Raw genomic sequence first — 24,736 nt, forward strand, 5'->3', positions numbered from 1 at the left:
GTTTTAAATATTTTATGGCTTTGTGCAATGCCAACTATTGTTAGTTAGGCACCACTGATGTTGTGATAGTGAACTAGCTGCACAAATAATATTTCAAAAATTATCCGAAGATGGAAAGGAGTAAGTGCAAAATTCTGAGATAGTATTTTTTAGAAGTCATTTCTTGACATTTCTAAAACAATTCTATGTTATGAGGAGAAACAAACTATCTGTTGGGGAGACCAGGATTGTGATTTTAAAAAAACCCCACCGGGGGCTTCCCTGGTGGCGCAGTGGTTGAGAATCTGCCTGCCAATGCAGGGGACACGGGTTTGAGCCCTGGTCTGGGAAGATCCCACATGCCACGGAGCAACTGGGCCCGTGAGCCACAACTACTGAGCCTGCGCGTCTGGAGCCTGTGCTCTGCAACGGGAGAGGCCGCGACAGTGAGAGGCCCGCGCACCGCGATGAAGAGTGGCCCCCGCTTGCCACAACTGGAGAAAGCCCTCGCACAGAAACGAAGACCCAACACAGCTAAAATAAATAAATAAATAAAGTTATTAAAAGAAAAAAAATTTAAAAAAAAAAAAAAAAAAAAAAAAAAAAAAAAAACCCCACCAATTTGACCTCTTAAGCTGCTTTTTATGTTAAATTTACTTACCACTGGTGGATTTTGTAAAAGTACTTATTTAGTATGTTGACATGCTTTAATTACTATCTTCTGATTGCCTCTGGGGTCTGAAAATCAAGCTCCAAGGATTTTTACCCTGGTCATTTCATAATTTGAAGGCAGGTAATGGCAAGGTCCCCAGCATTTGCATTCTCTGAAGACTGAGTTCATGTGAGGAGATGTAATTTGAGCTACACGTTTTTACTCTGTCCCCTCAGGCAGGATAGGATGGTCAGCCTGCTGGTCATGTGCAGGCCACATGGGCTGGTTTTGATTTCTTTTGTGTTCTTTGGCTGAGCTGTGCAGCTTGTGGGATCTTAGTTCCCCAACCAGGGATTGAACCTGGGCCACCGCAATGAAAGTGCTGAGTGCTAATCACTGGACCGCCAGGGAATTTCCTGGTTTTGCTTTCTTACTTTCCCATTTGCCATCCCTGTAGACGTCCTTCTCCCTTCTACGCCAGTTCTGTTTTTTGTTTCATGCATTTTTTAAGTAAACCAGCTTGCCTTGTTGATCTAATTGCACTCTCTTACCTTTCTTTGTAAGTACAGGAAAAAATAATTAATTGAGAGAAGTTCTTCAAAGAAAGTGGAAGGCTGAAGTTTGTTCTTCCCAGCCAATTCAGGGAGAGAAATATAATAATTACTTAGTTAATAATTATAAGTCGTGAAGCTCTTTTTCTCCTGGCATATACCTGTATGGCTGAACTACTTCTTTATTGCCCGTGCCATTCTAATTGATTGGTACCAATGTTCTAAACGTTTTGAATATCACCATTGATATGGTATATTTTTATTAGCAAAGTAATGTGTTCATTAAATATGGTTTGGAAAATACAGAAAAAGGAGAATTGAAAAATGTAAGCCCCTTTAAAGGGCTTGTTTATTTCTTGATTAAGTAAATTCCTAGATAGTTTATAATTTCTATGCTATTTTGAATGTTTATTTTTTTCTTCTTATACTCTGTGGCTGCTAATGTTAGTGAGGAGAAGTGTTTTTAATTTTTCTGAGTTGGTCATGTATTCAGCAACTTGCTGAACTCTTTTATTGGTTTCAGTCATTTATTGATTCTAATCATTTCTAGACAACAAAGGTTGATCCCTTTTCTTCTAATTCTTATATACCTCATTTTTAAAATAGCATTGTCCAGGAATTATAATACTAAGTTAGACAATGGTAGTAATAATAGATGTTCTTATCTTGTTCCAGATCTTAAAATGCATCTATATTTTCTCCATCAAGTATAATGCTGTTGTAGGTTTTTAATACACAAATTTTAGTTTCCTAATTGTAAGTCCCTCATAAGTACTGTATTAGTTTTCTATTGCTAGATAACAAAGTCCTACAAACTTAGCAGCGTGAAATTGCCCACTTTATTATCTCACAGTTCTGTAGGTCCGAAGTCTGGGTGGGTTCAACTGGGTTCTCTGCTCAGGGAATTGAAATCAAGGTAAGAGTGAGGTTGGGCTCCAACCTAGAGGGTTGGGGGAAGAATTCTCTGCAAAGCTGAATAGGTTGTTGTCAGAATCCAGTTCCTTGCAGCTATAGATCTGAGGTCCCCATTTCCTGGCTGGCTGTCAGCTGCGGGCTGCTCTCTGGTCCTAGAGGCAGCTGAACTCCCTTCTCATGTGGTCCCCTCCATCAACAAAGCAGAAATGGTGTACTGAATCCTCCTTACACTTGGAATCTTCGCTGGCTTCTTGCGCTACCTGCTGAAGAAAATTCTCTGCTTTTAGGGGAGCTCCTGTGGTTAGATTAGGTCCACCTGTGATAGTTGCACTGTGTTAAGGTCCACTGTGCCTTTTAATATAACATAATCATGGGAGACATATATCACTGTGTTCAGGGATTGGGTTGGGACATCTTTAGGGAGTCATTCTATTGTAAAAAATTTGCTTACGACAGGTACATACCCAACCTCTCTTAAGTACTGTTGATATTCTTCTATGCTTTTCTCAAAGCATATACACAGGTATTAGAGAGGCTGTATTAAGGGTGTGATTTTGGGAGCCAGATTATCTTTACTAACCATTTGACCTTGGGCACGTTAATTAACTTAGTCTCTTTTTCCTTATAATTAAAATGGGAATATTAGTAGTACCTATTTCAGAAGGTATGTAGTAATTATGCAATAAGTTTCAGCTATTATAATTATTATAGTAATCAAACTAAAATGCTACTATTTTGTAATATTCTTTATTTTCTTAACTACAATATAAATGTTTTATCTTATCTGTAAGCATTCTAAGGCAACATCATTTTAATGGCTACAAACTGTTCCATTGTGTAGGTATCCTATAACCTATTTTACAAATCCCTGCTTATTGGAGGCTGCTTCTGCTTTTCTGTTTTATAAACAACATTGAGGTGTGCATCCTGTGGATTTTTGCACAGTAATTCTATTTACTTCCTTAGAATAAATTCATAGACATGGAATTGATAGTTTCAAGGGGAAATATCTTATGAAGATGTATGAGGTATTTTGCCAAGTTGCCCTACAGAAAGACTGAACTAGTTTGTACATTTCCCTCTCCTTTCTCCTAGAAGTCTGACTTACTTTTTAAAAAACTTAAAGTTATGGAATAATATCTTTAGGGAGTGAGCCCAGGGTGGTCAGTACCTTGAAGCAGTGGAAGGAGGAGAATTAGTACAATTCAGAACTCATGGGGAAGTGGTCAGGAATAGAAGTCTGCGTTGGAGAATAGCATCTGGGGAAAAGGAGCATGTGAAAGACCTTTGGACTACCTAGGAAATTGGGAATCTAGGGGTCAGAACCCTACATAGCTTTCAGATATGACATAAAGTTCCATTTAGAAAATAACTCTTCTTTTGTGTGTGTGAGGATTACTAACATTGCAACAGAATTTTATTTTAGTTAATTTTTTGTGTGTCAATGGCACAATATTTTAAACAAGCTTATATAGTAAGTAGATTCTACATTGTTATGTGAGCTGTATTCTGTGCTCTAAAAAGTAACTGATAAATGAATGCTATTTCAAAAGTTTGTAAATCAGGGACTGTCTATGGTTCATTGTTTAAAGGAGTGATCCAGAGGGTTTTTAAAGTACTCAGGTCACTCATTAGTTCAAGTGTTGTCCTGATACGCTCCTAACTCTTGGGAACTGTATTCCTAGCATGTATAAAAGTGGCCTCCAATTCAGCAAAGATATCAATACCAGATTTCTGGAAACAAAATCTCAACAGCTCTTTGGAACACAAAGATCTGGTTGTAATTGATAGCATAAAACAGTGTATGGATTCCTTAATCTTGATGGTGCCTTTCAGGCAGCTGGTGTAGTAGCTTATTGAGTATAATCATCTGTTCATTGAAAAAGAATGATATAACTTGATGAGGGCACTTGTTAGAGGCTGGTGAAACCTTCTCCATCCCTGTACTTGCCCTCTTCAACCTCCACAATCAGCATACTCAGCAACTGCACATACACAGGCTTGATGAGTTAGTTTACCCCAGAAGGTATTAGAGCCAGTTTACTCCATCTGACTCCAATAGAATGAGGAAAAGAGTAAATACATGCTATCTACAGTATTACTGCATTTTTATTAGTTCTTGAAGTGACTCCAGAACCAGAAAATCCTAATAATATCAACAATAATAATGACATCTTTAATAATTATGCTAATGCTCATAAGCAAATACTAGATGTAATTTTTAGGAATTTATTATGTACCTGACGTAATACTAAGTGTTTAAATATTTTATTTAACCTTATTCACTTATGAACTTGTTTTTATTATTCCCATTTTACTGATGAGGAAAGTAAAGCACAGAGAGATTAAGGAAGTTGCCCAAGGCTACATTGCTAGTAAGAAATAGAACTATGTTTTAAACCCAAGACTCTGACTCTAAAACCTATATTCCTTAAAAAAAACAAAAACAAAAACAAACCAAAAAAACTATACAAGCTTTTTTTTTTTAAGTTTAGATTTACTAAATAGTTGCAAAGATGTTAAAGAGAGTTTCTATCTATCTATCTATCTATCTATCTATCTATCTATCTATCTATCTATCTATCTATCCCCTTCACCCAGCTTCCCTTAATGTTAACATCTTGCTTTACCATAGAACAATTATCAAAACTAAGAAAATCACATTGGTACAAGATAATTAACTTAAATATAGACTCTATTTGGATCACTAGTTTTTCTACTATGGCCTTTTTCTGTTCCAGGGTCCAATCCAAGATCCAGCATTACATTGTTGTGACTCCTTAGTCTCCGTGAAAATTTCTTAGTCTTTCCTTGTCTTTTTTGACCTTGACACTTTTGATGTATTCTTGTCTTTATTTTGTAGGATGCCCCTCAATTTGGCTTTGCCTCTGGATAGTAAACTGATAGTCTTAATTGCTAGGCCTCTTAACAAAGACTGAATTCATTTTTTTGTATAATTAATTTATACTTGTGTGTTTGTTTTGGTGGACTGTATCACTCTTCATCCCTGGAATCCTGAGAAGCTACCCAAGGATTACATAAGTGGCAACATGCCTCCCACTGTTTCTTATAGAACTGGAGAACTCCATGCTGGAAGGACTCCTGCAGCCAGAAATCTCTTGTTTTCCCCCAAGACAGTGCCTCAGTGACTCAGTGGGCTGGAGGTCTGTGAGGGATCTCAAATGTGCTTACACGATCAAGTGGGTGCCTGATTCCTTTACTATCTGGCTCAAATTCCTTCATGGCCCTCACTTGAGCCAGGAAATACAGAAGTGAGTTTTAACTGTTCAGACAAGGAATTGGTTATAACTTCTTTATCATAAGACTTCTATAATAGGGGCTGAACAATACTAAGTTAGAGTGTATCTGGCCATCTTCACAGTTTTGGCAAAACCATTGTGGTTGCTGAGGCATGTAGAAAGAAAAGCAACAAGATAAGGAAGCATTTCTATTGAGAGCTTCAAGCAAGTTGGCAAGGTCATGTCCCATGTATGCCTTAGGGAAGCTTTGTTTTTTTTTTTTCTTTCTGTTTTTTGTTTTGTTTTGCTTAAAACCCTTTAATGGTTTGTCAGGCCTACAGAATAACGGCCTCATTCCTTAGTCAGCCAGAAAAGACCCACCCATGTTATCCCCAGCTTTATTCTCTGTGCTCTCTCTCTAGGCCTTGATCACAGGACTTTATACAGCTGTGTTTATTTTTTAATGAAGGATGAAGTTCTCCTCACTAGAAAAGAGGGGCTTAATAATTAATCTTGACATCTCTAAGTACCTAGTACTGATTTATAATAGATGCTTTATAAATGCTTATGAAATGAGTGAATTTCTGCATTGGCTACCTCTTTTGTTAGGTAAGTCAGCAGAAATGTAAAGAAGACATGAAAAGGGCTACTTTAATGATCATAGAAGAAAGGCAAAACATGTGATTGTATCCTGCATGCTATTTTTTGCTCTCTCTCTCACTGGCAAGACCACTAGACTAAAATAGTTGTCTCAGTAACTGAATATGTTTTGCCACAAGGAGCTTGGGAATCACAGTATGATTTGAGATGTTGCAGATCTAGTCCCAGCTCTGACACTAAATAGCTATTGGGCAAATCACTTATCTCCTTGGCCTCAGTTATTTTCTTCCCTGTGAAATGAACAATTTAAGCTACATGATTTTTAAGGTTCTTTCCAATTCTAACCTTTTATACTTTTCTATAATAAAGTATTTGTCTTATGTCAATCAGAAGGGGATCATAATAACTTTATCTAAAGCTCTATACTTTGAACAAATGCAAGAATTTTTTTTGCTACTAGTTATGCCTAGGGTATCCACCATGGCTTAATTGAAAAGTTCATGTATATCCTCCGACTGCTTTTTAATGGTATGAAAATGGTATCCCAATCACCAGTTCCAACATGTAAGATCAATATCAGGATGCCTAAAATGAAGCAGTCCAGGGCTATTATAATATTTCCAGCCTTACTTAACCTTTATCACACTTACGTGCTTGAAGATGTAACAAGGGACCTGCAATGCAATTCTGATGCTGACTGGCCAGAGTTATTTCAGATTTTACAGATTAAGGGCACAGTCCCCTGCAAGACTGCCCTTACTTCAGACACTAACTGCAAGCTTGGGGATTCTCAGGCCACCTGCATTTCTGACCAACTGGAAATAAAGTCAGGCGTTCCTACTACCTCCTCAGGTTAGATAATTCTCTAGAATGACTCATAGAACTCAGGAAAGTGTTACGTTTAATGTTTTACTGTAGAGGATATAAATCAGGCTAGCCAAAGGAAGAGACCCATAGGGCAAGATCAGGGAGGGTCCTAAACACCAATCTTACGTGTCTTCAGGATGTTTCACCCTCCCAATACATCAAGGTGCAGCACCAACCAGGAAAGCTCACCCAAGCTTTCGATGTCCAGAGGTTTTATTGGATTTCATTACCTAGTAATGATTGATTGAATCATTGACCCTGTCAATCTCCAGGAGGTCAGGCTGATCTCATGTGGTTCCAAGCTCCAACCCACTAATTACATGAGTGGTCCGGCATGGCCTGACCCCATCCTGAAATTATTTATGGGTCCACCATGAGTCACTTCATTAGCATAAACTCAGGCCTGATTCCAGGGGCCCATCATGAATAATAAAGACACATCTATCATTTGGGAAATTCTTAGGGCTTAGAGGCTCCTGCCCAGGAACCAGGGGACAGTGGCCACCCAAATTCTTTTTTATATTACAGGACCAAATATGGTATTACAATATTTTGTTTGCTATTTTGAAATCTTAGAAACTGTTTCAATTCACTAGTTATAAATTGTAAGCAATCTTCTGAAATTAGTGATAGGCTTATGTAATAAATCTACATAATGATCGCACCAAGGAGTACTATTGTTGATTTTGGTCTATTACTGAGACTTATTTATATTAGATTGGCAATATGCCTTTAAAAGCAAAAACATACAAACAAAAAATCCCAGGTCCTGCCCCATACTGCAAGAACTATACACAATTTAAATTATTCACGGGAACTAAAGACTTATTGCTAGATCTTTATTTCAAAGTGGTGTCCTATTCAGTGATAAACAATTGAAGACAACCAATACATTTTTCCGAGAGGCTGCTGAAGTGTAGGGTTGATGCAGCATCAAGTTTAACACCACACTGAGAGTGGAGAAGGCAGGAACATTCCTGAACCTCCATTATAGGCATGATTCATTTCTATAGATAGTCTTAAATGAGGTGACTGAATCCTGCTAGGCATGCCTTAGTGCTCTTGCCTTTTGCTTTGTTTGACGTCATTTGTCAGCAGGGAATGATAGAAATGTGTGGTATGAGTGGACAGAGTAGAGGTAGCCTAGATAGCACTAACATCCAGTTTGCCACAGACATCCAGAGTCCCAAACAGTTTCACCTATAGGTCCTCCTGAACACTGAGGGGCACGACGAGAACAGCAGTGATTTTATTGGAATGAAGCCAGGTCACCAGCATTTTCATATACTCTTTATGATGTAGATCCTCATTTGGGACAAATAGAAAGAATGGGGTCACCACCTATGTCATTCTTTGGCAAGCTACCAGTGAGGCAGTAAGCAATACCTCAGTCAGTAGCATGGCAAGGAAATGCTCATAACAAACACCGTGATTCATGAGAGTAATGTGAGTGAAGTGTCTTTGGCGGAGCAAACGTTTGGGGTCAGTAGTGAGTCAAGGAGATGTTTCATGGATGGGATGCAGTCACCCATTAAAAGGGATAGAATGCACTTGTGCTCATTGTAGAGATAACCAGGACTTACCCATAAAATAGGTGGAGGACTCAATCTGCTTCATAAAAGGCAGATCTCACAAGGGCATGTAGCTCTTGTTAAGGATTAATGATAGCATGGCTCATGTTTCTTTTCTAGTAGAACACTTTGGCAAATTCTCAAAGTCTTCTTCTTATACTTTACCACAAGCCATACACTTCAGCCACAAAGGCAGCTGATATAATTCATATTATCAACTATGAATTTTTAGGTAAGATAAAATGCTTTATAAAAGACAGAAATGTTGCAGTCAGTACTTTTTTTTTTTTTAACATCTTTATTGGAGTATAATTGCTTTACAATGGTGTGATAGTTTCTGCTTTATAACAAAGTGAATCAGCTATACATATACATATATCCCCATATCTCCTCCCTCTTGCGTCTACCTCCCACCCTCCCTATCCCACCCCTCTAGGTGGTCACAAAGCACCAAGAGGATCCCCCTGTGCTATGCGGCTGCTTCCCATTAGCTATCTACTTTACATTTGGTAGTGTATATATATCCATGCCACTCTCGCACTTCATCCCAGCTTACCTTTCCCCCTCACCATGTCCTCAAGTCCATTCTCTACATCAGCATCTTTATTCCTGTCCTGCCCCTAGGATCTTCATAACTATTTTTTTTTCTTAGATTCCATATATATGTGTTAGCATACAATATTTGTTTTCCTCTTTCTGACTTACTTCACTCTGTATGACAGACTTTAGGTCCATCCACCTCACTACAAAAAACTCAATTTCATTTCTTTTTATGGCTAAGTAATATTCCATTGTATATATGTGCCACATCTTCTTTATCCATTCATCTGTCGAGGGACACTTAGGTTGCTTCCATGTCCTGGCTATTGTAAATAGAGCTGCAATGAATATTGTGGTACATGACTCTTTTTGAATTATGGTTTTCTCAGGGTATATGCCCAGGAGTGGGATTTCTGGGTCGTATGGTAGTTCTATTTTTAGTTTTTTAAGGAACCTCCATACTGTTCTCCATAGTGGCTATATCAATTTACATTCCCACCAACAGTGCAAGAGGGTTCCCTTTTCTCCACACCTTTTCCAGCATTTATTGTTTGTAGATTTTTTGATGATGGCCATTCTGACTGGTGTGAGGTGATACCTCATTGTAGTTTTGATTTGCATTTCTCTAACGATTAGTAATGTTGAGCACTCTTTCATGTGTTTGTTGGCAATCTGTATATCTCCTTTGGAGTAATGTCTATTTAGGTCTTCTGCCCATTTTTGGATTGGGTTGTTTGTTTTTTTGATATTGAGCTGAATGGGCTGCTTGTAAATTTTGGAGATTAATCCTTTGTCAGTTGCTTCATTTGCAAATATTTTCTCCCATTCTGAGGGTTGTCTTTTCATCTTGATTATAGTTTCCTTTGCTGTGCAAAAGCTTTTAAGTTTCATTAGGTCCCATTTGTTTATTTTTGTTTTTATTTCCATTTCTCTAGGAGGTGGGTCTAAAAGGATCTTGCTGTGATTTATGTCATAGAGTGTTCTGCCTATGTTTTCCTCTAGGAGTTTGATAGTGCCTGACCTTATATTTAGGTCTTTAATCCATTTTGAGTTTATTTTTGTGTATGGGGTTAGGGAGTGTTCTAATTTCATTCTTTTACATGTAGCTGTCCAGTTTTCCCAGCATCACTTATTGAAGAGGCTGTCTTTTCTCTATTGTACATTCTTGCCTCCTTTATCAAAGATAAGGTGACCATATGTGGGTGGGTTTATCTCTGGGCTTTCTACCCTGTTCCATTGATCTATATTTCTGTTTCTGTGCCAGGACCATACTGTCTTGATTACTGTAGCTTTGTAGTATAGTCTGAAGTCAAGGAGCCTGAATCCTCCAGCTCCTTTTTTCTTTCTCAAGATTGCTTTGGCTATTCAGGGTCTTTTGTGTTTCCATACAAATTGTGAAATTTTTTGTTGTAGTCTGTGAAAAATGCCATTGGTAGTTTGATAGGGATTGCATTGAATCTGTAGATTGCTTTGGGTAGTATAGTCATTTTCACAATGTTGATTCCTCCAATCCAAGAGCATGGTATATCTCTCCATCTGTTTGTATCATCTTTAATTTCTTTCATCAGTGTCTTATAGTTTTCTGCATACAGGTCTTCTGTCTCCTTAGGTAGGTTTATTCCTAGGTATTGTATTCTTTTTGTTGCAATGGTAAGTGGGAGTCTTTCCTTAATTTCTCTTTCAGATTTTTCATCATTAGTGTATAGGAATGCAAGAGATTTCGGCACATTAATTTTGTATCCTGCTACTTTATCAAATTCATTGATTAGCTCTAGTAGTTTTCTGGTAGCATCTTTACGATTCTCTATGTATAGTATCGTGTCATCTGCAAACAGTGACAGTTTTACTTCATCTTTTCCGATTTGGATTCTATTTATTTCTTTTTTTCTCTGACTGCTGTGGCTAAAACTTCCAAAACTATGTTGAATAATAGTGGTGAGAGTGGGCAACCTTGTCTTGTTCCTGATCTTAGTGGAAATGCTTTCAGTTTTTCACCAATGAGAATGATGTTGGCTGTGGGTTTGTCATTTATGGCCTTTATTATGTTGAGGTAAGTTCCCTCTATGCCTACTTTCTGGAGGGATTTTTATCATAAATGGGTGTTGAATTTTGTCAAAAGCTTTTTCTGCATCTATTGAGATGATCATATGGTTTTTCTCCTTCAATTTATTAATATGGTGTATCACATTGATTGATTTGCATATATTGGAGAATCCTTGCATTCCTGGGATAAACCCTACTTGATCATGGTGTATGATCCTTTTAATGTGCTGTTGGATTCTGTTTGTTAGCATTTTGTTGAGGATTTTTGCATCTATGTTCATCAGTGATATTGGCCTGTAGTTTTCTTTCTTTGTGACATCTTTGTCTGGGTTTGGTATCAGGGTGATGGTGGCCTTGTAGAATGAGTTTGGGAGTGTTCCTCCCTCTGCTATATTTTAGAAGAATTTCAGAAGGATAGGTTTTAGCTCTTCTGTAAATGTTTGATAGAATTCGCCTGTGAAGCCATCTGGTCCTGGGCTTTTGTTTGTTGGAAGATTTTTAATATACTCTCAATTTCAGTGCTTGTGATTGGTCTGTTTATACTTTCTATTTCTTCCTGGTTCAGTCTTGGAAGGTCATGCTTTTCTAAGAAATTGTTCATTTCTTCCAGGTTGTCCATTTTATTGGCATAGAGTTGCTTGTAGTAATCTCTCATAATCCTTCGTATTTCTGCAGTGTCAGTTGTTACTTCTCCTTTTGCATTTCTAATTCTGTTGATTTGAGTCTTCTCCCTTTTTTTCTTGAAGAGTCTGGCTAATGGTTTATCAATTTTGTTTATCTTCTCAAAGAACCAGCTTTTAGTTTTATTGATCTTTGTTATTGTTTCCTTCATGTCTTTTTCATTTATTTCTGATCTAATCTTTATGATTTCTTCCCATGTGCTAACTTTGGGGATATTTTGTTCTTCTTTCTCCAATTGCTTTAGGTGTAAGGTTAGGCTGTTTATTTGAGATGTTTCTTGTTTCTTGAGGTAGGAATGTTTTGCTATAAACTTCCCTCTTAGAACTGCTTTTGCTGCATCCGATAGGTTATGGGTCATCGTGTTTTCATTGTCATTTGTTTCTAGGTATTTCTTGAATTCCTCTTTGATTTTTTCAGTGATCTCTTGGTTATTAAGTAATGTATAGTTTAGCCTCCATGTGTTTGTATTTTTTACAGTTTTTTTCCTGTAATTGATGTGTAGTCTCATAGCATTGTTGTCGGAAAAGATACTTGATATGATTTTAATTTTCTTAAATTTACCAACGCTTGATTTGTGACCCAAGATATGATTTATCCTGGAGAATGTTCTATGAGCACTTGAGAAGAAAGTGTATTCTGTTGTTTTTGGATGGAATGTCTGATAAATATCAATTAAGTCCATTTTGTTTAATGTGTCATTTAAAGCTTGTGTTTCCTTATTTATTTTCATTTTGGATGATCTGTCCATTGGTGAAAGTGGGATGTTAAATTCCCCCACTATGATTGTGTTACTGTCAATTTCCCCTTTTACGGCTGTTAACATTTTCCTCATGTATTGAGGTGCTCCTATGTTGGGTGCATAAATATTTACAGTTGTTATATCTTCTTCTTGGATTGATCCCTTGATCAATTATGTAGTGTCCTTCTTTGTCTCTTGTAATAGTTTTTGTTTTAAAGTCTATTTTGTCTGATATGAGAATTGCTACTCCAGCATTCTTTCAATTTCCATTTGCATGGAATATCTTTTTCCATCCCCTCACTTTCAGTCTGTATGTGTCCCTAGGTCTGAAGCGGGTCTCTTGTAGAGAGCATATATATGGGTCTTGTTTTTCTATCCATTCAGCCAGTCTGTGTCTTTTGGTTGGATCCTTTAATCCACTTACATGTAAGGTAATTATCGATATGTATGTTCCTATTACCATTTTCTTAATTGTTTTGGGTATGTTATTGTAGGTCTTTTCCTTCTCTTATGTTTCCTGCCTCGAGAAGTTCCTTTAGCATTTATTGTAAAGCTGGTTTGGTGGTGCTGAATTCTCTTAGCTTTTGCTTCTCTGTAAAGGTTTTAATTTCTCCATCGAATCTGAATGAGATCCTTGCTGGGTAGAGTAATCTTGGTTGTAGGTTTTTCCCTTTCATCACTTTAAATATGTCCTGCCACTCCCTTCTGGCTTGCAGAGTTTCTGCTGAAAGGTCAGCTGTTAACCTTATGGGGATTCCCTTGTATGTTATTTGTTGTTTTTCCCTTGCTGCTTTTAATATTTCTTTGTACTGAATTTTTGATAATTTAATTATTATGTGTCTTGGCATGTTTCTTCTTGGATTTATCCTGTATGGGGCTCTCTGCACTTCCTGGACTTAACTATTTCCTTTCCCATATTAGGGATGTTTTCAACTATAATCACTTCAAATATTTTCTCAGTCCCTTTCTTTTTCTCTTCTTCTTCTGGGACCCCTATAATTCGAATGTTTGTGCGTTTAATGTTGTTCCAGAGGTCTCTGAGACTGTCCTCAATTCTTTTCATTCTTTTTTGTTTAGTCTGCCCTGAAGTAATTATTTCCACTATTTTATCTTCCAGGTCTCTTATCCGTTTTTCTGCCTCAGTTATTCTGCTATTGATTCCTTCTAGAGAATTTTTAATTTTATTTTTTGTGTTGTTCATCATTGTTTGCTTGCTGTTTAGTTCTTCTATGTCCTTGTTAAACATTTCTTGTGTTTTCTCCTTTCTATTTCTATGATTTTGGATCATCTTTACTATCATTACTCTGAATTCTTTTTCAGGTATACTGTCTATTACCTTTCATATGTTTGGTCTGGTGGGTTTTTACTTTGCTCCTTCATCTGCTGCATATCTCTGTCTTCTCGTTTTGTTTAACTTACTGTGTTTGGCGTCTCCTTTTCACAGGCTGCAGGTTCGTAGTTCCCGTTGTTTTTGGTGTCAGCCCCTAGTGGCTAAGGTTGGTTCAGTGGGTTGTGTAGGCTTCCTTGTGGAGGGGACTGGTGCCTGTGTTCTGGTGGATGAGGCTGGATATTGTCTTTCTGGTGGGGAGGATCGTGTCTGGTGGTGTGTTTTGGGGTGTCTGTGACCTTATTATGATTTTAGGCAGCCTCTCTGCTGATGGGTGGGGTTGTGTTCCTCTCTTGCTAGTTGTTCGGCATAGGGTGGCCAGCACTGGAGCTTGCTGGTCATTGAGTGGAGCTGGATCTTCACGTTGAAATGGAGATCTCTGGGACAGCTTTTGCCATTTGATATTATGTGGAGCCAGGAGGTCTCTGGTGGACCAATGTCTTGAACTTGGCTCTTCCACCTCAGAGGCACAGGCCTGACACCCGGTTGGAGCACCAAGACCCTGTCATCCCCATTGCTCAGAAAAAAAGGGAGAAAGAAAGAAAGAAAGGAAGAAAGGAAGGAAGGGAGGAAGGGAGGAAGGGAGGAAGGAAGGAAAAAATCATTAAAATAAAAAATAAAATATAATTAAAAATTAAAAAAAATAAAAAGTAATTAAAAAAAAGAAAGAAGAGAGTAACCAAACCAAAAAAACAAATCCACCAATGATAACAAGCCCTAAAAACTATACTAAAAAAATAAAAAATAAAAAAGTACAGACACAACCCTAGGACAAATGGTAAAAGCGAAGCTATATAGACAAAATCACACAAAGAAGCATACACATACATGCTCACAAAAAGAGAAAAAGGAAAAATATATATCATTGCTCCCAAAGTCCACTGTCTCAATTTTGGGATGATTCGTTGTCTATTCAGGTATTCCAGAGATGCAGGGTACATGAAGTTGATTGTGGAGATTTAATCCACTGCTCCTGAGGCTGCTGGGAGAGATTTCCCTTTCTCTTCTTTGTTCGCACAGCTCCTGGGGTTCAGCTTTGGATTTGGCCCCTCCTCTGCATATAGGTCGCCTGAGGGCGTCTGTTCTTTGCTCAGACAGGACGGGGTTAAAGGAGCAGCTGATTTGGGGGCTCTGGCTCACTCAGGCCGGGAGGAGGGAGGGGTACGGATGCAGGGCGAGCCTGCAGCCACAGAGGCCGGCATGACGTTGCACCAGCCTGAGGCGCGCCGTGTGTTCTCTCGGGGAAGTTGTCCCTGGATCACGGGAGCCTGGCCGTGGCGGGCTACACAGGCTCCCGGGAGGGGAGGTGTGGAGAGTGACCTGTGCTTGCACACAGGCTTCTTGGTGGCGGCAGCAGCAGCCTTAGCGTCTCATCCCCGTCTCTGGGGTCCACACCGATAGCCGCGGCTCGCGCCCGTTTCTGGAACTCCTTTAAGCGGTGCTCTTAACCCCCTCTCCTCGCGCACCAGGAAACAAAGAGGGAAGAAAAAGTCTCTTGCTTCTTCGGCAGGTCCAGACTTTTTCCCGGACACCCTCCTGGCTAGCTGTGGCACACTTGTCCCTCAGGCTGTGTTCACGCCACCAACCCCAGTCCTCTCCCTGCGATCCGACCTCCGAAGCCCGAGCCTCAGCTCCCAGCCCCCGCCTGACCTGGCGGGTGAGCAGACAAGCCTCTCGGTCTGGTGAGTGCTGGTTGGCACCGCTCCTCTGTGCGGGAATCTCTCCGCTTTGCCCTCCTCACCCCTGTGGCTGCGCTCTCCTCCGTGGCTCCGAAGCTTCCACCCTCTGCCACCCGCAGTCTCCGCCCGCGAAGGGGCTTCTAGTGTGTGGAAACCTTTCCTCCTTCACAGCTCCCTCCCACTGGTGTAGGTCCCGTCCCTATTCTTTTGTCTCTGTTTTTTCTTTTTTCTTTTGCCCTACCCAGGTACGTGGGGAGTTTCTTGCCTTTTGGGAGGTCTGAGGTCTTCTGCCAGCGTTCAGTAGGTGTTCTGTAGGAGTTGTTCCACATGTAGATGTACTTCTGATGTATTTGTGGGGAGGAAGGTGATCTCCACATCTTACTCCTCTGCCATCTTGAAGGTCCCCCAGTCAGTACTTTATTTCAGAAAGAACATCAACTCAACCTAATAATTGTATATACTGCATTGTAGAGTTTTTGTTTTTATTTAAAAGTTGAATTTTTATGACTTTTAAAAAAGCTATGGGATTAAAGGTTTAAATGGTATAAATGCAGTAATTTTTCATATTGTCGTAAAATGGTTTAGTTTTTAGACAATGATTGCTGGCCTCTGAGTCTTAACTGTATCTTAAACTAACCAAAGAATTTATTGTAATTTTTGATGATGATGATGATGATGCTCATACACCAGTAAATGACAGCCTTTCTGAGGTCTTAAGGAAGTGATGATTAATGGAATGCAAAAATGTCATTTTAATTGCATTCCCAAAATCATGCCAAAGAGACACATCAATGACATGCTTATGCCAAACTTTGAAGGTCTAAGTTTACCACTTCAAATAACTGAGTCTCTTACCTAAAATAAAATAAAATAATAAAATAAATTTAAAAAGATCCCCTTTCCCCAAACCCTACAACCCATTAATTTTGCTTCTATTGGATGTTGAACATAAAAGTATCATGAACTTGATGAATGTTGGCTATTCATTTATTTATGATATGATGCGGCCATTGCAGCAAATTGGGATGGTTTTCTGCATTACTGAGAAGACTGTATACCAATTCACAGTTAGGCACTCACTATGTGCCCAGTGCATTGTAAAATAAGAGTCATGGTTTGTGGCCTCCATGGACCATAAAATTTCTTCTCATTCATTCTTTCATTTGGTATTTATTGAGCACCTGTTGTGTACCGCACACTGAACAAGGTACTTGGGATAAAGGAGTCCACAAGACAAAGTCTTTTTCTTGATAGAATTTACTGTTTAGTGGAGCCATGATATGTGCTTCTGAAACAGTTGAAAATTGGGTAATACATAACAAAGTGTGATGAGAAAGAACCATGTGGAGTATAATGATTGCACTAGATTGTTTCATAGAGGAAACAGATTTGGAACAGAGCTTTATGGCTAAGTGTTGAAAATCACATGGGAGAGAGTGAATTTGTTTGGATTTAGGCCAGTAGACTGTTGTCTAGAGAATGCTAGTGTATACACTGACTTACAACTAAGGAAGACGAATTTCAGTTTGCTACTTAGATACCCCAAAGAAAAATTAAAAGTGTAACTACATCACTCCAGAGAATTAAGTTCAGAAAATAAAAAAAGAAATCTCATTGATTAACGAGTTGTCTTATCTTGGTGACCAAACAACCAGATTGACTCAAGTGCTGTCATGAAATGGAATTATTTTTAATTAAATTGACTGGATAATCTGCAAGGTCTGATTTTTTTTCCTGACCAGAAGTATATGTTGATTTCATTTTGAACTATACTCATATTATGCTTTAGATTTAAATAGACATTGGTTATAATCCTGACCCAGACTCTACCTAGTTATGTGTTCTGTGTCTCAATTTGTTCATCTGTAAAGAGTATATTACAAACTTACCCATAAGGTTGCTGAGAGCCTTTGCATTTGGTCTGTGGGCTTAGGTTGCCTTTTTCAATGACTGATTTTCTCTTAAAAATGGTGGATGTTTTTTCTCTTTAAAGGGACACTCATTTCATTAAAAACTCCCATTACATAATAAATTATTGTGCTAGAGCCTAGAGAAGGCTTTAGAAAATCTTTCTGAACTTCTGTAGTAATAAACCGACTTCGCCTGTAGGAAATTTCTCTTTGGAAAAACATAATGTGTTTCAGGGCAGATGTTTTACTGAAACACCTTAACATCCGTCCTGAAACACCTTACTGCTACAGTCTGCTTTTGCTATTAAAACAGTGTTGCTACTAAGTGTCCATCGACAGATGAACGGATAAAGAAGATGTGGCACATATACACAATGGAATATTACTCAGCCATAAAAAGAAACGAAATTGAGTTATTTGTAGTGAGTGGATGGACCTAGAGTCTGTCAAATAGAGCAAGTAAGTTAGAAAGAGAAAAACAAATACCGTATGCTAACACATATATATGGAATCTAAAAAAAAACAAAAAAAGGTTCTGAAGAACCTAAGGGCAGGACAGGAATAAAGACACAGACGTATAGAATGGAGTTGAGGACACGGGGAGTGGGAAGGGTAATCTGGGATGAAGTGAGAGAGTGGCATGGACATATATACACTACCAAATGTAAAATAGATAGCTAGTGGGAAGCAGCCACATAGCACAGGGAGATCGGTGCTTTGTGACCACCTAGAGGGGTGGGATAGGGAGGATGGGAGGGAGATGCAAGAGGGAGGAGATATGGGGGTATATGTATATGTATAGCTGATTCACTTTGTTATAAAGCAGAAACTAACACACCATTATGAAGCAATTATACCCCAATAAAGATGTTAAAAAAAAAAAGTGTTGCCAGCAGTCAAACAAAGTAGTCTTTTATTCCCAAAACAGTGCACCTCCAATACTACAATTGATTTCCAACTAGCTGTTCTCTCTTTAAATCATAGGTGAGTTGTTAATAATTATCTTAGTCATGACATTTTAGATAAACATTTCTTGATTAGGATGAAAACATCTTATGCATCTCTCATTGCTAATGTTTAGAGCATAACCAATATTTCTTTAGCCTAACTATGGGTTTAAGGTAGATAATCATAGCTAGAAAAACCCAGAGTTTACAATACTGCTAAAAGCATAATTCAAACTAAAATGCCTCAAATCACTTTTATAACAAGGTAGGACATATAAAGAAACATACATATTTTCATACACATTTTCTTTTTCTAAGACCTAACATTTTTTCCTACCGATTTTTTATTTTCAGTGTTGCCTGAGAACAGAAATGATCGACTAAGGATAACAATTAGAAGTGTGGATTAAAAAAGTAATTTAAAAAAGGATCCAAAACAGTATTTGAAGACCAGTCAAAAGGATGAGAGGAAAGAGACTAATAAAATGATAATCATGCCATTTATCATGGGGTAGATAAGAAGAAAAAAAAAAAAAAACGATGCTGAGCTTTGTCTATTCTATCACTTTACATCTATTAGTTAATATTAAAAAAAATACCTTTCCCTTCTGGATAAATAGCTCTCCTCTGCCCTTGCAGCTTTTTGACAACCGTCCTTCTGAGCCTCAGTTGGTACCCAACTCATGTGACTTACCTGTTAGTTACATCTGTTGTTATGGCACAAGAGATTTGGAGCAATACATTTATAAGCATATGTTCCCGATTTAAATAAAAGTTACTAGTGAAAGTATATTAAAAGAAATACCAGGTGAGAGAGTGCTAGAATCAGACAGAAAGACAGCTAGACATCGGCAGACAGAAATAGAAACCTACAGATTTAGAAATGAGACCTACCAACGCCAGGGAGACCAGTACATGAATCCTTATTCACCATCTCCTGCTCCTCAAATCCTGACTCCACCACATTTTAGTTGGGTGACCTGGGGCGAATTACCTAACTTCTCAGTGCTTCAGTTCCTTCATCTTAATATAGGGATAATACTGCTTTCCTCAAAGAGTTAACAGGTTTAAAAATGATATTAGGTATAAAGTGTTAAAACAGTGCCTGGAACATAGTGACTACTCACTAAATGTTAATGTTATTTTCTTTTTATCATCTTCTTGTTCATGAATGTAACATAGCACTACTGGTCTCATTACTGGGAATGGTAAAGATCACAGGCTTAGAAGCCAGATAGCCTTGGATTTAAATCCTGCCTCTGTCATTTACCAGCAGTGCAAACTTGGGCAAGTTAATGTCTTTGTGATCTGCAGTATCAGAAAAATAGTAACTACCATTGGGAGTTTTGTTAATATATATCAAGTGCCAACATGACTTTTCCTTTCCCTTTCTACCCTCCATTGAAGACAGATTGGGGTAAAGGAATTCCACTATTCCTACTATGCCCAAGCCACCTTAGTGGGCCTGGTCTTCCTGTACCACTCTTGTGACTGGAGGTGTCAGACACTGAAAGGAATATCCAATGGCCAGCACAGTAATTCCTTTGGAATTACTGTTTGCATTATGTTTTGATTTGGTTCAAATTCAAAAACTTTAAAAAGGTAAGTCTCTCTCACTCTTGTCCCATCCCTGACAGGCAACCACTAATATGAGTTTCTTATTTATTCTTCCAAAGACATTTTATGAATATGCAGGTAAACATAAATATATGTATACATTATTTTCCCCTTCATACAAAATGTAATATATGCTTTCCTGTACCTTGCTTTTTTACCCTTAACAATGTGCCATGGAGACAGCCCTATTACAATATATCAAGAGTGTCTCACATCTTTTTTTTTTTCTTACAGTACTTTCTTGTATAGATATACAATGTTTCTTTTTTGTTTGTATTTTTGGCGTTTATTTACTGATTTAAATTGAAGTATAGTCGATTTACAATATTTCAGGTGTACAGCAAAGTGATTCAGTTATATATTCTTATATATATTCTTTTTTCAGATTCTTTTCCATTATAGGTTATTACGAGATATTGAATATAGTTCCTTGTGCTATACAGTAGGTCCTTGTTGTTTATCTATTTTATGTATAGTAGTGTGTATCTCTTAACCCTAAATTCCCTATTTATCCCTCTTCCCCTTTCCCCTTTAATAACTGTAAGTTTGTTTTCTATGTCTGTGATTCTATTTCTGTTCTGTAAATAAGTTCTTTTGTATCATCGTTTTAGATACATATAAGTGCTATCATATGATATTTGTCTTTCTCTGTCTGACTTACTTCACTTAGTATGATAATCGGCACAAGCTTTTTAACCTCTAAGACAGAGAAGTCTCTGTTGTAGCACCTTGAATGTACCCATTCCCCCTGCCTTCCATTTCCAAGCTCCCAAGTCCTTCTGGGATCTGGCCAGTGGAAATCTCTGCATCTGTATCTCTCCTCTTCACCCTCCCATATCATTCTCAGTTTTGACCAGAGACTATGACCCTTCCCTAAGGACAGGAAAGATTTCTGGAGAGATGTTTGATTTCTAACCTTAAAAAAATTAAATATTTAAAACTCAGTGTAACTAACCAGTTCCCTTTAAGTAAATAAGCACTTTTGGGCAGACTAAAATTTAATGGTCTCAAATATCTGAGGCATTCCTTGAAACACATGTCCACATAAGTTTTCTTTTATGTCTGTTGTTTTTCACCTTGAATCCTTGACTTGGATCTGTGGTTGTCAGGCCTGCTTTCTGCTTAAATCTCTGAACTTCTGTTCTTGAAATTGCCTGTTTCTTCTTGTCTTTCTCACCTAAGCTGTGGGAGTCTTTTCCCTATTCTCCTGTGTAAGGTGGAGGAGAAGGATTTGAGAAAGTGAAAGACATAATTGCTATCCTCAAGGCACTTACAATAAAATTGAAGGACTATTACACATATACTGACATTATCTCATTATATTTTTCATATTACACTGATACTATGTCTGTCAATGCTCATGAAGTGGTGCCAAGCATGATGGGAATGTATTTCGAATGAGAGATTACCAAGCTATAGAGAGCTTAGGGAAGGCTTCCTGGAGAAGATGGGGTAGGCAGGATAGAAGGCTAGGTCATTCCCAGTGAGGGAAGGAAAGGAAAATGACATGTTTTTGGCATTTATGAAATATTTGATAAAAGAATAAAGAAGTTGAAATAAGATAAATGAATAAATTAAAAAGTTGTGTCTGGAAGACCAGTTAAGAGCCTGTAATATAATGTTCTGGTTTTTAAGTGATAAGACACTGAAGAGGGAGCAGGATGTGGGTTTGAGGGACATCATCAAAGTGGATCAAAGAGCGTATGCATTGGTGCTGCCTCAGGTTTGACATATGAGGCTCTGGAACTGGATGTTTATACCATGAAGTAAATCCACTGACAGAGTCATAAATCTGTGACTCTAACTCTGCATATATTTAGATGTATGAATATATTGATGCATATTTATATATTCATATATCTAAGTGTGAATAATTTGGAAACAAGCAGGGAAAAGTGAAGGTTATCTTACTCTACATATTCACTAAGAGTACAATTAATAAGTAAGAAGCTTATTTCCTGTAATGTGCTAGGAGTTAGGATCCATTCATAGGCTGCATGCCAAGGAGAAACTAGCTGACATACTCCTGGAAGCACAGGTAGGTAGTTTGTCCAGATCACAGGAAATGATTGTTCCGTTGAGCTTTGTACTTACTGGACCATTTATAGAATGTTAATTTTATTTCTGACCAGTGCAATTTTTAAAAAGAAGAATGAAACTAGGGTATAAGAGGTAGACAGCCAGGAGTTTGCAAACTGTGTTGTATGGAGAGCAGTTGAAGAAATGAAGAAAATATAAGACCAGCGTTATCTTTAAAGTATGTGAAAGGCTGACATTAAACAAGTGCACTTATGCCATGATGCTCCGGAGAGGAAATATTAAGATACATAGAATAAATTTTAGCTTGTGATAATAGAGAATGTTCAACAACTCACACAGTTAAAATGGCAGAGATTCTTTCATGAGTAGTGCTGAGTCTTTCCCTCTAGTTACTTAAGGACACCTGCAAGGAATTTGTGCTTTGTGGAGAAGACTGGACTAGATAAAGGAAACTTTCCTGTGTTCACTAAGATTTTGTGATTCTGTCTTCTTAGGTGAAGTGATGTAGACAGGTCCATGTGTACATAATAAGTGAAGCACATTTTGTTTTCCCTTCTCTCAGGATCAATTAAATTATATTTTTGCTTTCTTTGAAACACGAATGTAGGTCTTAGTGGTAGTGATCACAAAAACACATAATCATTTACTGTAGCTCATGACTAGATTTGGGCCGAGAAACTTTAGCATAGTTCCTCGGACCCCTCTGACTCAGAGACATCAATCCTAACCCTTGTTTTATGGCCTCTGCCTTATTCTTGGCCTCTCACAGGGGCAAGTTGGATATATCTGTGTTAATCTGAAGGGAAAAAGAGAAGGGCTTCTTCAGGCATTTTTACAACTGGAGCAGGGCTTCAATCCTGCAAGGCTGTCTTCTTCCATCCCCACCACTGCCTCGGGGTGGAAGGAGAGGTGGGCTGGAGCAGCAGGTTCCAGGGGCCGCCTTCTCTAGGCCTGGTTGCAGTGAGAGCTCTGTGCCCTCAGGCGTGTCTCTCTCAGTGTCTCCCACTCCCTAGGAAGCTTTGTTTACTCTCCTGAGTGAAGTTTGGTAAGAATATTGAGCAAGTAAATTGCAGGGCCCTTAGGCAGTCTGGTGTAGTAATTAGAAGGGACAGGCCCTGGACATGCTTTCATTCAGGTTTATTTGACCTAATATATAAAAAGAGCTTTCCTAGCACAGGGCAGTACTCAGTTCTAATTTTAGTTGTTATTATTCGTGGCTGTATCTCTCACTCGTAGGTGGCATAGCATGTTGCTCTGGTTTACAGGAGACTTTCTGCCTTTCCCATGATTTAGGATCCCATAACTGCCAGGATGACCAGTTCTTATGGCCTGATGCTGGCCTGTGTTTTGATGGTGGTCCAGTTCTATGATAGAGTCTGCAGTTGTAATAAAGATGTTCTCTTAACTGTATAGTTTGTTCTCATTCATTTATGAGTAAGTTTCTCTCATTGTAGCTCAATACAATCTCTATTTGGTGTGTAGAACATATCTTTTGATTGTATTTATTTCACATTTCCTGTATTTTTTTCCTTAAAGAAATCACATGTGATATATATGTGTGTGTGTGTGTGTATAAACATTTTATTTATTTAAAATTTTTGTTATATTTTGTATTCTGGGGTAAATGACTGTATTTTATTCCTTTGAAAAGTGTCAAAAAAAAAAAATACAACATTTTTTTTTTTGTAAGGCCTAGCAGCAGGGGACCACGTGGACAATTATTCCTAGGAGTTCTGGCATAAATTTTCCCTCTAAACAGACTCAAAAAAAGTGCAGGCCTGGGAGAAGATACTGGAATGGAAAATGAAAATACACGGATTCTACAAATGAACCTTCTCTAGAAAGATTAATATTTTGTTTTTTCAAGTATTATACTTTTTTTCTTCTCTATGTACTGTTCAGTTGAAAATTTTTCCCGCTCTTCATTTTGCACCTGATTTCCTCAGCCGGCATGAAGCAGCAAAGATGCATACAAAATATTATGATTTAGGACAGTCCCATTCTAGGGGGAGCTATCTTGATATAGCATGCCCTGTTTTCTCACTTCTTTGCAACTGTCAATGTCTTTAGGCAGAGACAAAAATGCACTGTCAATCAGACCACTGGTTAATCCTCTATCAAATCAAACAGAAAAAAAATTTATTGTACAAGTGTTTGTATTTTGCAGCACTGATGTATACTTTAGGGGTACACAACATTTCACAGCTGTTCTAGAGTTGTGGTATAAGAAATACCACACGTTTTTGTCCGTTTCTCCCTGCACTATAATATTTCTGTCTTACTTATCTCTGAATCATTCACCATGTGCAAATACTGTCTTAATTTTAATGAGTATTCAATAAATAGGAAATGATTGAAATATTACCTTCTATATTCAACAATGTAGAAGTTTATAAAATTCAGGTATGGGAGAAGTTCATAGTTGAAAGATGTATCCTGTTAGAGCCTCTACATTACAATTTGTTACTTTAAAAAAAATCTATTATTTGGGAATTACACTAGAGTAAGTTTTTTTCTCAAGGTTCTTGTAGTCACTGTTGCAGAGGTTAAAATATTCTATTTTAAGAATAAATGCTACAGAGTTAAATCACCACAAATATATTCAACTCTAAAAGTCACCTGTTGCATTGAGATGGATTCAGTGATTTATATAACGTACCTTTTCCAAAATTGCCATTAAGGCAATTTAAATGAACATGAAATGAAATTAAATGAAATTTCTAATTTGCAATACTCACAGGTGCTGTGACATTTAAAAATCATTCATCTATACCTGGTT

General features: G+C 37.9%; 1 protein-coding gene and 1 long non-coding RNA gene across 2 annotated transcripts in view; both read left to right on the forward strand.

The window, feature by feature from the left end:
* The window catches only part of PTGFR (prostaglandin F receptor), a 58,709-nt gene that overhangs the window by 24,400 nt on the left and 9,573 nt on the right, over nucleotides 1-24,736 (forward strand). The window lies entirely within an intron of this gene.
* On the forward strand, nucleotides 961-7,344 carry LOC118886484. The gene is made up of 3 exons (XR_005017748.1): nucleotides 961-1,050; nucleotides 4,573-4,586; nucleotides 7,332-7,344. It is a non-coding gene; the product is annotated as an uncharacterized LOC118886484 (long non-coding RNA).

The sequence above is a fragment of the Balaenoptera musculus genome, chromosome 1 (assembly GCF_009873245.2).
Source record: "Balaenoptera musculus isolate JJ_BM4_2016_0621 chromosome 1, mBalMus1.pri.v3, whole genome shotgun sequence".
NCBI classification, from domain to species: Eukaryota; Metazoa; Chordata; class Mammalia; order Artiodactyla; family Balaenopteridae; genus Balaenoptera; species Balaenoptera musculus.